This window comes from Nannospalax galili, unplaced genomic scaffold (assembly GCF_000622305.1).
Source record: "Nannospalax galili isolate Female #2095 unplaced genomic scaffold, S.galili_v1.0 scaffold158, whole genome shotgun sequence".
NCBI lineage: Eukaryota > Metazoa > Chordata > Mammalia > Rodentia > Spalacidae > Nannospalax > Nannospalax galili.
This window is the reverse complement of record NW_008345290.1, coordinates 6,094,291-6,106,265: the sequence shown is the minus strand read 5'-3', so window position 1 is coordinate 6,106,265 and position 11,975 is coordinate 6,094,291. Positions and strand designations below refer to the sequence as shown.

The 11,975-nt window shown below is 45.3% G+C and overlaps 1 protein-coding gene across 2 annotated transcripts in view; it reads right to left on the bottom strand.

Moving 5' to 3' along the window:
- Positions 1-11,975, bottom strand: part of Snx10 (sorting nexin 10) — a 71,506-nt gene that overhangs the window by 46,917 nt on the left and 12,614 nt on the right. Inside the window, exon 2 of one of the 2 annotated variants that reach the window (XM_008841497.2) lies at positions 10,491-10,565. The exons of the other annotated variant lie outside the window; for it this stretch is intronic. The gene's annotated coding sequence lies outside the window, so the exon portion shown is untranslated. The remainder of the gene's footprint in view (positions 1-10,490; positions 10,566-11,975) is intronic. 2 annotated transcript variants of the gene reach the window in all.

The following is an 11,975-nucleotide window of genomic DNA, read 5'->3' as shown; positions in this document are numbered from 1 at the left end:
TTATAAATTTGTTTTTATGAAATTTTGTTATATTTCATACAGAATATCTCAAACAATCTGAATCATCTTTATAGCCTCATCCCCACCAGCACCCTCCCATAACCCCCTGCCCCCACTGGAACCCATATACTCTCTCTTGGATGTTACAGCCCACTGTGTCAAGTCAGTGTCCCCAGACATTCCCCAGCGCAAGTCCATCCACTTGTGGTTTAGTCAGATCTCCCTCATCTATCTATCTAATGAGTTTATTGGGCTTGCTAACAGAGCAGAGGGTGGGGGTTTATTTATGGAAGAGTGGGCTTCCCCTCCCCCCCCATTTACATTTGCTCTAGAAAGTCTACATTCAAATACAGATCCTGTGATTTTTTTTTTTAATTTTATGTATGAGTGTTTTGTCTGTATGTATATAAGTACACCTATGTCATGCCAAGGTCAGAAGAGGGCATTGGATCCCCTAGAACTGGAGTTACAGATGGTTGTTAGTTGCTATGTGAGTGCTGAGAATTGAACCCGGGTCCTCCACAAGGGCAACCAGTGCTCTTAACCACTAAGCCGTCTCTCCAGGTCCAAACTGTTCATATTCTTTAACCATTTAGGGTTTGGGTTTTTTGAGACAGGGCCTCAGCACGTAGCCAGGCTGGCCTTGAACTCTCAATCCTCCTGCCTCAGCCTCTCAGTACTGGATTATAGGCCTGGACCACAGCTTGCCTCTACCTACTTACAGAGAGGCTTATTCTTTTCTTCACTGATTTGCTGGAGTTCTTTTTACATTAGGAAAACTAATCCTTAATTGGCAGCATGACCTACAAATACATTTTCCTGGTTTGTGGGGTTTTTGTTCTGTTCTGGTGGTTTTGCTGTGCTGATTTTTTTTTTTTAAGGAATTTTATCACTTTTCCTTAAAGTGTCCATGATGCACCATACATAGAAAGGCCATTCCCATCCCAAACATAAAAATATTTTCCTTTGTGGGCTAGAGACATGGCTCAGCAGTTAAGAGCACTGGCTGCTCTTGCAGAGGACATGGGTTCAATTCCTAGCACTCACACAGTGGCTAACAATCGTCTGTAACTCCAGTTCCAGGGGCATTTGACACCCTCTTCTGACCTCTACAGGCACTGTATGACATAGGTGCACTTACATACATGCATGCAATACACTCACACACATAAAACAAAAAGTAATTAGTGAAGATTCATCTGTGGTCATGAATTAGGTTCCAGTCCTAATGTGCTACTGGACAAAGCAGCTCCTGCAGCAGTTAGTGAGGCAGGCCATTCAGGCTTGTTTGTCCCAATGTAACAGAGACATGATGCACGTGCCAATCAAGACTCCTGAGTTCCAGCTGTTTTTCTTGTCCTGCAATGCCTTTTCCCCAAAACACAACATCCCCAAGTGCTAAACTCTTGAGGACATTGCTGAAATCATTTCCAAATCTCTTCCAAAGAAGTGAATAGTAACTTCTATTCAAAAGAGTATTTAAGTGGAGCGTACAGTGGTCCACTTAAATACTGACTCAACCTCAATGCCCAGCCAAGGTTCTCAACAGCAGATACAATTCCACATTCCTACAGTGAGCCTGTGTAACTGCACCACTCAAGTAAAAAGCAAGGAATGGTCGTGTTCCAGGTTCCCAAGGATCAGAATGGACTGTGAGGAGCACTGCTTCTCAGTCTGGGAAGGTGTTGAAAGCAAAGGGGATCCAAACTGCAAATACCCAGTGCTCCCATACTGCATCAGTCCCACCCAGGCATCGCATGCCTCTCAGGTGTCTATGGGGAAACTGAAAGCCGGTTCGAGAGGGCTACTCTGTGTCTGTGTGATCCAGCAGAGGGCTACTCTGTGTCTGTGTGATCCAGCAGAGGGCTACTCTGTGTCTGTGTGATCCAGCCCTCGAGTTCTCCAACCATGCCTGCCTGCTCTTCTACACACGAGTCATGCCATTTGCACTACTCATGTCAGTCTTCAACCTTCCTGCCTCGGGCTTTGTGCTTCCTGTCCCCTTGCCACTTCCCAGCCATCTCCCGTCTCCACTCACCAAAGTGGTTCTTTCCCATCCTCAGGTCTCTTCTCTACCTCCTCCGAGAGGTAAAGCCCTGTTCCTTTATTTTTACCTTATACTTTATTGTAGTTGGTATTGCTTTAATCATTAATTTATTTCCATGTTTACTACTTGTCAGTCATCTCAAAGGTCCCCTGAGGTCCAGGACCTTGTCCAAATCGTTCATGCTTTAAAACCCCAGCATTTACTTAGCACAGTGCCTGGCATACGGTTAGGGCTCAATAAATATTGAGAACATTAAATTTGATTGAATAAGTTCCAGCAAGATCTCTCCATTTCTGTATCACCAAATGTCTGAGCAGTCCAACTACCTGGGATGGGAGGGTGAATACAAGAATAGCCAGGCCTCATCTTGTGAGAAAAGAAAGCGCTTCCCTTCCTACCTAGTAGGCAGAGCAGAGAACCCTAAGGAGCACACTGCCCTTATGGTCCTAGTCCTCCTGACACCACTGGACTGGAGAAGGTGAGTTGGGCATAAGGTTAACATTTTGTCGCTAAAAATGAAAAATTAGGGGGAAGAGCTCAGGAGGCACTACCCCTCCTGAGGATTTATGGGCCTTAAGGGTTGAAGAAGTGAGAGACATTTTCTTCAGTGGTGTAGCCACTGGTGCGGTACCATGCCCTTGTAAATAGCCCGTCACCTATAAGTAGAAGAGGGGCTAGTTGGGAAGAGAAAGGAGATCACTGGGAGTGGGACGAGAAAAGGTTACAGGAGAGAATATGATCAAAAGATATTAAACACATATATGAAAATGTCATCTTGAAACTTTATTATAATTTGTTATGGGTTTTGGGTTTTTTTTTTTTAGAAAGGGTCTCCCTGCAGCTCCAGCGGGCCTAGGGCTCACTATGTAGACCAGGCTGGCCTTGATCTCACAGAGATCAGCCTTCTTCTTCCTAGTGCTGGGATTAAAGGTATGTGCCACTACTCCTGGCTTATTACACATAATTGATATTTGCTAAAACATTTTTTTAAAGGAAAAGGAAAAGTAGGGTGGCTAAGGATGTAGACCAGTTGGTATAGTACTTACTTCGCATACAAGAAGCCCTGGCTTTGATCCCCAGCACCACATAAATCAGGCATGGTGGTGCAGACCCATAATCCCAGCACCCAGGAGGTAGAGGGCAGTAAGGTCAGAACTTTGTAGCAAGTTCAAGGCCAGCCTGGGCTACATAGGTCCCTGTGTTAAATTAATGAATAAAAGAAAGAGAGGGAAACAGGGAAGGAGGGAAAGGAGGGAAGAAGGGAAGGACAGAAGGAGGGAAGGAAGGAGAGAGAGAAAGGGGTGAGGGAGAGGGAGAGGAAGGGAAAGAGAGAAAAATGGGCAGGACATGATTGCTCATGCATATAATCCTAGCATTCAAGAGGTAGAGGCAGGAGGATCCAAGCAAGCTTATGGTCAAGTTTGTGATCAGCCTGGTCTACACATTGAGACCCTGTCTCAAAAAAGACAAGGGGCTGGAGAGATGGTGCAGCAGTTAGGAGCACTAGCTGCTCTTGCAGAGAACCAGGGTTCAGTTCCTAGCACCCATATGGCAGCTCACAACCATCTGTAACTCCAGTTTCAGGGGATCCAATATCCTCTTCTGGCCTCTGTGGGCATTGCATGACATGGGTGCGCCTACGTACATGCAGGCAAAACATTCATATACATAAAATAAAAATAAGCCAGGTTTGGTGGTGCATGCATTTAGCCCCAGCATTCAGGAGGCAGGGGCAGGTGGATCTCTGTGGGTTCGAGGCCAGCCTGGTCTACACTGTGAGTTCCAGGCCATCTGGGGCTACAGGGAAACCTTGCCTCAAAAAGATTAAAAAATAATAAAAATATTTTTTTTAAACCAGACAAAACAAAAGTAAAGAAAAAGAAAAAGGGTTTTCTAGGGGTATAGCTCAGTGGTAGAGCACTTGCCTAGCATGTGAAGGCCCTAGGTTCAATACCTAATACAAAAAATAAAGAATATAACTTTTTTGAGAACTCTGCCTGCCTCCCAGAGTGCTGGGACTAAAGGCGTGCGCCAACACGCCCAGCAAGAATTCAATTTTAAAACGAATCAAAACATAACATTATTTACTGTGCATCAGACAGTATTTGAACCTTATAACATGAACTACCCTGTTGGATTCTCAGGCAGCTCCACAAGCTAGATATCATTATTATCCTAACTTTATAACTAAAGAAATGTCATCTGGCTGCTAAGTGAAGAAGCCGGGATCCATGGGCCAGGTAGACAGACTCAGAAGAGCCCTTACTCTTACCACAGGAAACCCCTATAACTAACAGTGTCCATACCTGTTCCATAGATATAAATGTTTAAAGCCAGGCACTGTGGAACACACCTGTAATCCCAGCACTTGGAAAACCAGCCTAGATTACATAGAGAGAATGTGTCAAAAGGAAAAGAAGATGAAGAAAGGAGGAGAGAGGAAAAGGTAAGGATGGGGATAGTGGGGCAGAAAGGGCAAGACGACAGGGAGAGGAGAGGGGAGGAGAGAGAGGCTCAAGAAATGGCCAGGAGTGGAGAATATCAACCAAAACACCGTGTTTGCAGGCTTTGGGAATGTGAGATGGGCTGAGTTCAGCTCATACATGAACGTAGGGAAAGCCAAGAGCCAGACATCTGAAAAGGACACTGTCATCTTCAGAGAGGCAGGAACATATGACCTACCTGTTTAGGGTCATTAGCTGTAAAAGGTCCCAAGGACAACTATAGAGACAATCACAAGTCAGTCCACATAATAATCACTGAAGTCTGCTCCAGAGAGGGATTTCTTTCTTTCTTTTTTTAATATTTAAATAACATTCTCTGAGTTCTAAGACTTAAAGATGCCAAGACACAGATAAAAAATAGGTCACGAGCAAAGCTCACTGTATGCACCAAAAAAAGATAGTGCTGGTGACAGGGCTATGGGAAAACAGAGAATGGATAGAGAGGCTTCAAAGAGAAGTCAGGATATGGCTAGGCCTTGATTCTCAAAAGAGGACAAGCAGAGAAAACAGGACCAGCCTAAGGCAGTTAAGAAGCAGCAGTACAGGCCAGCAAGATGGCTTGGAGAATAAAGACCTTAAGTACAACCCTGGCAACCTAAGTTCAATCACCAGAGCCCACATAAGGGTGGAAGGAGAGAACCCACGCTACAAAGTTGCCCTCTGACCCCGACACGTGCTTTATCTCTCTCTCTCTCTCTCTCTCTCTCTCTCTCTTCTCACACGATTTTGGGGGGGGGGTCTTTTTGAGACAGGGTCTCTCTATAGCCCCAGCAGGCCTGGAACTCACCATGAAGAGCAGGCTGGCCTCAGCCTCACAGAGATCCACCTGTCTCTGCCTCCAGGGGCTGGGATTAAAGATGTGTACCACATAGCCGGGCATGGTGGTGCACGCCTGTAGTCCCAGCACTTGGGAGGCAGAGGCAGGCGGATCTCTGTGGGTTCCAGTTATTTTGATATATCACAGTGAAAGATTTATCGTCCTCTTTTTTTTTTTTTTTAAAAAAAAAAAAAAAAAAAAAAAAAAAAAAAAAAAAAAAGGTGTACCACCACACCCAGCAACAAATACGTTTTTTAAAAGCAGCAATGTTTTTTTTGGGGGGGTGGTATAAAGGGCTTAGCTCCTAGGGGTAGTGATGTGTTCTGGCAGAATTTTGCAAGAAGGCAAGATCACAAGGGCTGCAATGGGTATTTCAGGGTAGGAAAAGCCCTGAGTGAGAAGATGCTAGAGTTTTATCTAGTTACAAGGCAGGGACACAGTAAACATGTGCCCCTTACGGGACTGCCCCATACCTGTCATGATCAAGACTAGATCTAGGACTGCCCCATTTCTATGTTATGCTCAGGGCTGGCTCCCAAACTGTGTATTACCACTGAATCCAGTTAGGTTACTTTTAATATCTAATATAACATCAACACATTGCTTCAGTTCACATAGTTTCACTATAACACTTCACAGCAAATTTGTTTGGTTTTTTTTGTTGTTATTGTTGCTGTTTTGTTTTTTGGAACTACCTGAAAAAAAAATTTTGTTTAAAACCACAGTTCAGTGAATTCAGGGATGCAGAGCCCATGGATGCATAAAACCTAACACAAAGATGATGACTCATCCCAGGATCCTTGGAGGACAGGGAAATTACAGGCCATGCCTTCATTCTGGGGGTGCTGAAAGTCACCAGCCAGGGAGGAGCTTGAAGTGGGTGCTGAGGGGATACATGAAAACAAGCAGCACAGTACAGCAGCACAGCACAGAGGGCTGCTTCCTTTGACAGTATGATCCAGGCATGGTAGCACACACCTTTAATCCCAGCACTTGGGAGGCAGAGAAGAGAAGATCTCTGTGAGTTCGAAGGCAGTGACCATGGTCTTCGTAGTGACCATGGTGGATACTTGCCATCGTACATTTGTGCAAACCCACAGCAAAAGTGAGATTCATGACTGGAGAGATGGCTCAGTGGTTAAGAGCACTGGCTGCTCTGGTACAGGACCAGGGTTTGATTTGCAGCACCCACAAAGCGGCTAACAACCATCTATAATTCCAGTTCCAGGGGGATCCGATGCCCTCTTCTGACCTACTCGGGCATCCCACGACATAGGTGCACTTACACACATGTAGGTAATATACTCATACACATAAAAAATAAAAACAATCAATAAAATATTTTTAAAAAGAAAAGGGTGAGACTCAACACAAACCCTGGACCTTGGGTGTTAATGACACATTCATGTAGGCTGGTGGATTGTGCAATATACCAGCAGGTGGGCATGATGATAATGGGAGGTCATGTATGTGCCTTGGGAGGTGGGCGTGATGATAATGGGAGGTCATGTATGTGCCTTGGGAGGTGGGCGTGATGATAATGGGAGGTCATGTATGTGCCTTGGGAGAGCAGGGTACATGGGATCTCTACACCTTCTGGTCATTTTACTGTGAGGTCTAAAACTGCTCTAGGAAATAAAAACTATTATGAAACAGGAAAAGGGGGCCAAAGAGATGGCTCAGTGGTTAAGCACACTGGCTGCTCTTGCAGAGGACTTGGGTTCAGTTCCCAGTACCCACTGGCAGCTAGTAACCATCCATAACTCCAGTTTCAGGTGATTCGATACCCTTTTCTGACCTCCATGGGCATTGCATGACACAGGTACACTTACATACATGCAGGCATAACATTCATACACATAAAATATTTTTTAAAAAAGAAACAGGACAAACTCAGACAGAGGGTATGATGGAGAAAAGGAGTCAGGGATGACTCACAGGGCGGGTGACTGGAAGACGATGGGTGTCTCAGGCAGGATGAGGAAGTTAGAAAAGGGGACCTCCTTCTCAGAAAAACCAGTTCAATTAGAACAAGGCAGGGCAGGACAGGACCCCCCACATGCTTGGAGCTAAGATTAGGAAGGGGAGACAGGTGTAAGGATTACAGAAAAAAAACCAACATTGAATGCCCTACTTTTAAACTGAGAACTCTTTGGGAAAAAAAAAAAAGAACATGCAATTCACCTATAATACCAGCTCTTGGGAAGCTGAGGCAGGAGGATTTTCTCATGTTCAAGGCCAGTTGGATGACCTGGTGAGTTCCAGGACAGGCTGAGCTACTAACTGAGACCCTGACTTAAAAACAAACAGAAACAACATTAAAAAAAAAAGGAAAGGAAAAGTGTTGTAACACATGGGAAATAACCACCTTTCTGCTAAAGTGGCCACCTCTGCCGTGAACTGGTGCTGGGCAGGACTTTCAGTTACTCACGGGACTGGAATGACCAGAAATTACATGTAATCTTCTCGCCAGTATCAACCTACTAACAGAACACTGATCCAAATGTGAAGAACTGGCAGAAGGAAGGTCAAAGCACAATCCCAAACTCAGCCCAGGGGCACCTCTACCCCATTCACTGAACTCCAGGCTGTACATTCACACCCTGCCTTTGACCAAGGGAAACTGTTTAATCTCTCTGTTCCTCAGTGTCTGCACTTTAAAAGGGGGGTCAAGGGCCAGATGTGGGGGTGCCTGCCTTTAATCCCAGAATTTGGGAGGCAGAGGCAGATGGATCTCTGGGAGATCAAGACTAGCCTGGTCTACATAGTGAGTTCCAGACCAACTAGAGCCATAGGAAGACCCTGTCTAAAATAAATTAATTAATTTAAAAAAAAAAAAAAGGGTCAACATGGGCTGGAGAGATGACTCAGTGGTTAAGAACACTTGCTGTTCTTCCAGAGGACTCAGGTTCAATTTCCAGCACCCACATGGCAGCTAACAATTGCCTATAACTCCAGTTCCAGGGGATCTCACAGCCTCTTCTGGCCTCTGCAGGCTTTGCAAGACACGGGTGCACTTACATACATGCAAGCAAAACACTCATACACATAAAAAAAATAAAAATAGCAAATAGATTTTTAAAAAAGGGGGGAGGGTCAACTGTGCATCATGGATCACTGTAAAGATCAGTGAGCAAATGTGGAGGCTGGTGCCTGGCACACGCTGTGTCAGCTCTCATCACTGTTCCTGTCTTAGACTTTTCCACACCCATGATGTGCTTCTCAAAAGCACAAGCACTTGAACCTTTAAAATGCAATGTCTCTTCAAATGTTTTCTGACAGAACGTTTTAACTCTATATGCTCTGAAACTTGACCTGCATGTATGAAGAGCACATCAACACTAACTCTTGGATATACAAGGCCTGGCCTAGACGGAGAAGCCTAAGATGTGGGGAAAGTCCTAGAAGGTGAAATGCCAAAGCCATTATTCTTAATCATAATTTCCAAAAGTACTGACTATAATCAAAGGGCATCTGACATTTGCTTATTCAGACGTAGCTCAGCCAAGTTCTCAGACCAGAGGTCAGAGTTTTCCACCATTGCTCAACCATCACGGAAATGAACTGATCATAAAATCAGAGCTGTCCAGCACCTTGCTGCCAATCAAAACACTGATTCTCCAGCCCAGGAACATGGCTGCTGGCTGGATCAGAAGGAGCTTGGCTTCTCAGAGTGTGATCACTGCTAGGCAAGCAGATGAAAAGACTCCAAGTTAGTTATTCTCTCTGGGATTCCAGAGTCTAGCCTCGCAACCCAAGCAGTCCTCCAAGTTTCACAAGCAGCACAAACAGCTGCTCCCCCACTCCCAATGCTCTTCTATCTGCTCTGTCAGTGAGAAGTCAGAAGAGAATCACAGGCCACAGAGAACTCCTGACATGTCTCTATAACTGCAAGAAGCGTTGGTTCCCTACGTACAAAGCCCTCTGCTGTCCCCTACCTTAACCAAGTGGGTTTAAACTCACAGAAAAGGAACCAGGGGATGGCGAGATGGCTCAGTGGGTAAAAGTACTTGGCACCATGCCTGATGACCTGAGCTTGATTCCCCAGAACCCATAAGGTGGAAGGAGGGAACTGACAGCTGCAAACTGTCCTCTGACCTCCACATAGATGTCATGGCATATACAATACACACCCTTACATACACACCCAATAAATAAATAAATGCATGTAAGAAAACATTTTTAAGAAAGCTGGGCGTGGTGGTGCATGCCTTTAATCCCAGCACTTGGGAGGTAGAGGCAGGTGGATATCTGTGAGTTCAAGGCTAGCCTGGCCTACATACTTCCAAATCAGCTGGAGAGATTTTATCTCAAAAGACCAAAAAAAAAAAAAAGGAAGGAAGGAAGGAAGGAAGGAAGGAAGGAAGGAAGGAAGGAAGGAAGGAAGGACGGAAGGAAGGAAGGAACTGGGCATGCTGGGCATGAGAGAGGAATGAACTGGGTAGTGTCCATGGATGCAGAGAGAAAAAGACTTTGGACCCCAAGTGAAAGCAAGGAAGGAGGGCGGGAGAGACCCAGGAGCCCCACAGGCAATTACTCCATCAATCTAGTAAAGTCTATTGATTAGCAAACCTTTGGATGGAGTTGGGTAGATTTTTCCACCAACAAGGAAGGGGCTGGGTTTGTGTCAGGAGAGGTGAAAGAGAAGTCAGGGGCCAGGGCTGGAGTGTATCTGAGTCCTAGGCTTGGCTAGCACCATTGAGCCCTTGTGTTCCATCCCCAGCTCTGCAAGGCCTTGGATCTCCCTGAGCCATGGACTCTCATCAAAGTTAATTAGCTCTCTGATGAACAGGAGATCAGCTGACACTTAGGTTGAGAGACTTTATCTTTCTTTCCCCCAAAAGAAATTAAACCTAGTCTTGTTCTATCTAACATCTAAATGCCACAGGAATGCACTGAAAAACAAAGGAAGGTATATCTACCCTCATTTTTTCATTCACCTCACAAGTGAATATCCAAGATCTTCCAGGAAGAGGTAGGTGATAAACAGAGCCTGAAGTGGGATAATGTGAAATGCCCCTCTTGATACCCCTCTGCTACCCTGAGACAGAGCCTCTTTATGTAGTCCAGGCTGGCCTTGTTCATGGTCCTCCTGCCTCAACCTCCTGAGCACTCAGATTACCGTCACAGACAGTTCTTCATTGCCTTTTTCTTTTCTTCTCTCTTTCTGTTTCTTTAATGCAGAGTTGTAGCTTATCTAGAGATTTTAATAGACAGACAGACAGACAGACAGACAGATGATAGATTTTAAACACTAGTGTTAAGAAAAAGAAGGGGCCGGTTGTGGTGGTGCACACCAGTAGGATATGCTGAAGAAGCAGAGGCAGAAGGATCTGGAGTTCGAGGCCAGTTTGGGCTACAGATAGCTGGGTGTGGTGGCACACGCATTTAGTCCCAGCACTTAGAAGGCAGAGGCAGGTAGATCTTTGTGAGTTCGAAGCCAGCCTGGTGTACATAGCAAGTTCCAGGCAAGCTGGGGCTACAGGGAGACCCCTTCTAAAAAAAAAAAAAAAAAAAAAAAAAAAAAAAAAAGAGAAAGAAAGAAAAAGAAGGGTGTTTGGGAAGGAAGTAAGACACACCTAGGACATGGTGTGGGCTTCTCAAAGGACAGTCACCTACCCTCTTTTTCTCCCATTTCCAAGACTATCAGAAATAAACTCAACCTAGGGATGACAAAACTGGACTGAGGCCTCCACGTTCAGCTCATATAGATGTGTAGCAAAAGTGGACACGGAAACCAAGGCACAGCAAAAACCACAGGTACACCCTGTGAAAAGAAGCCAACCTGGGAAAAAGGAAGGATATTTGAACCTAACACAAGGTGGTTATGTGGGGCTCCGCCAGGCTGAGCTGTACTGTGCTTAAGAAAGACACAGCACAAGAATTTGAAAGAAAAGGCCAGGCTGAGGCAGGGAGTACCAGGCCAGCCTAGGCTACATGCAAGACCCTGTCTCAAAAGACCAAAAACAAAAATAAGACATGGAGCTTAGTTAGTAGAGTGCTTGCCAGCATGCATGAAGCCCTGGTTTAAGCCCCTGCACCTCATGGGTATAGTGGAACACACCTGTAATCCCACTCAGGAGGTGAAGGCAAAATGATCAGTTTAAGATCATACTTGGCCATGGCAAGTTCAATTCCAATGTGGGATACAGGATGCCCTGTCATTAAAAAAACAAAACAAAAACAAAACTATAAAATAACAATGAAAGAGAGAGGTGGAGCTGGCTGCAGGGATGATTTAGCACACTCTGCTGACGTGGGGTTCCTCTTGGGGCTGCAGAGGTGGCTCCCCTGCTACAGCTGATGTCAGGCTGGGTGGGATCCGGTTCATGCCTGCAAAGGAGGTGGCTCTCCATGCGGGCAAGCAGCTCACACTCCATGACAGCTAAGTTCCAAGGCTTGGGTTATGCCTCCAGCCTCTTCCCTTGATACCAAGGGAATCTGGCCAACTGCTGCAGGGGCAAAGTGAAATCAAGGAAGCACAAAGAGGCAGAGAAGAAACAAGGATAGGAGGGTTAGAAGAAGAGAGGCTGGGAATGATCTTGCACTGCCCATATCACAAAAAGAAATTGAAACAGTAATACAAAACCTCCCGACTAAAAAAAGC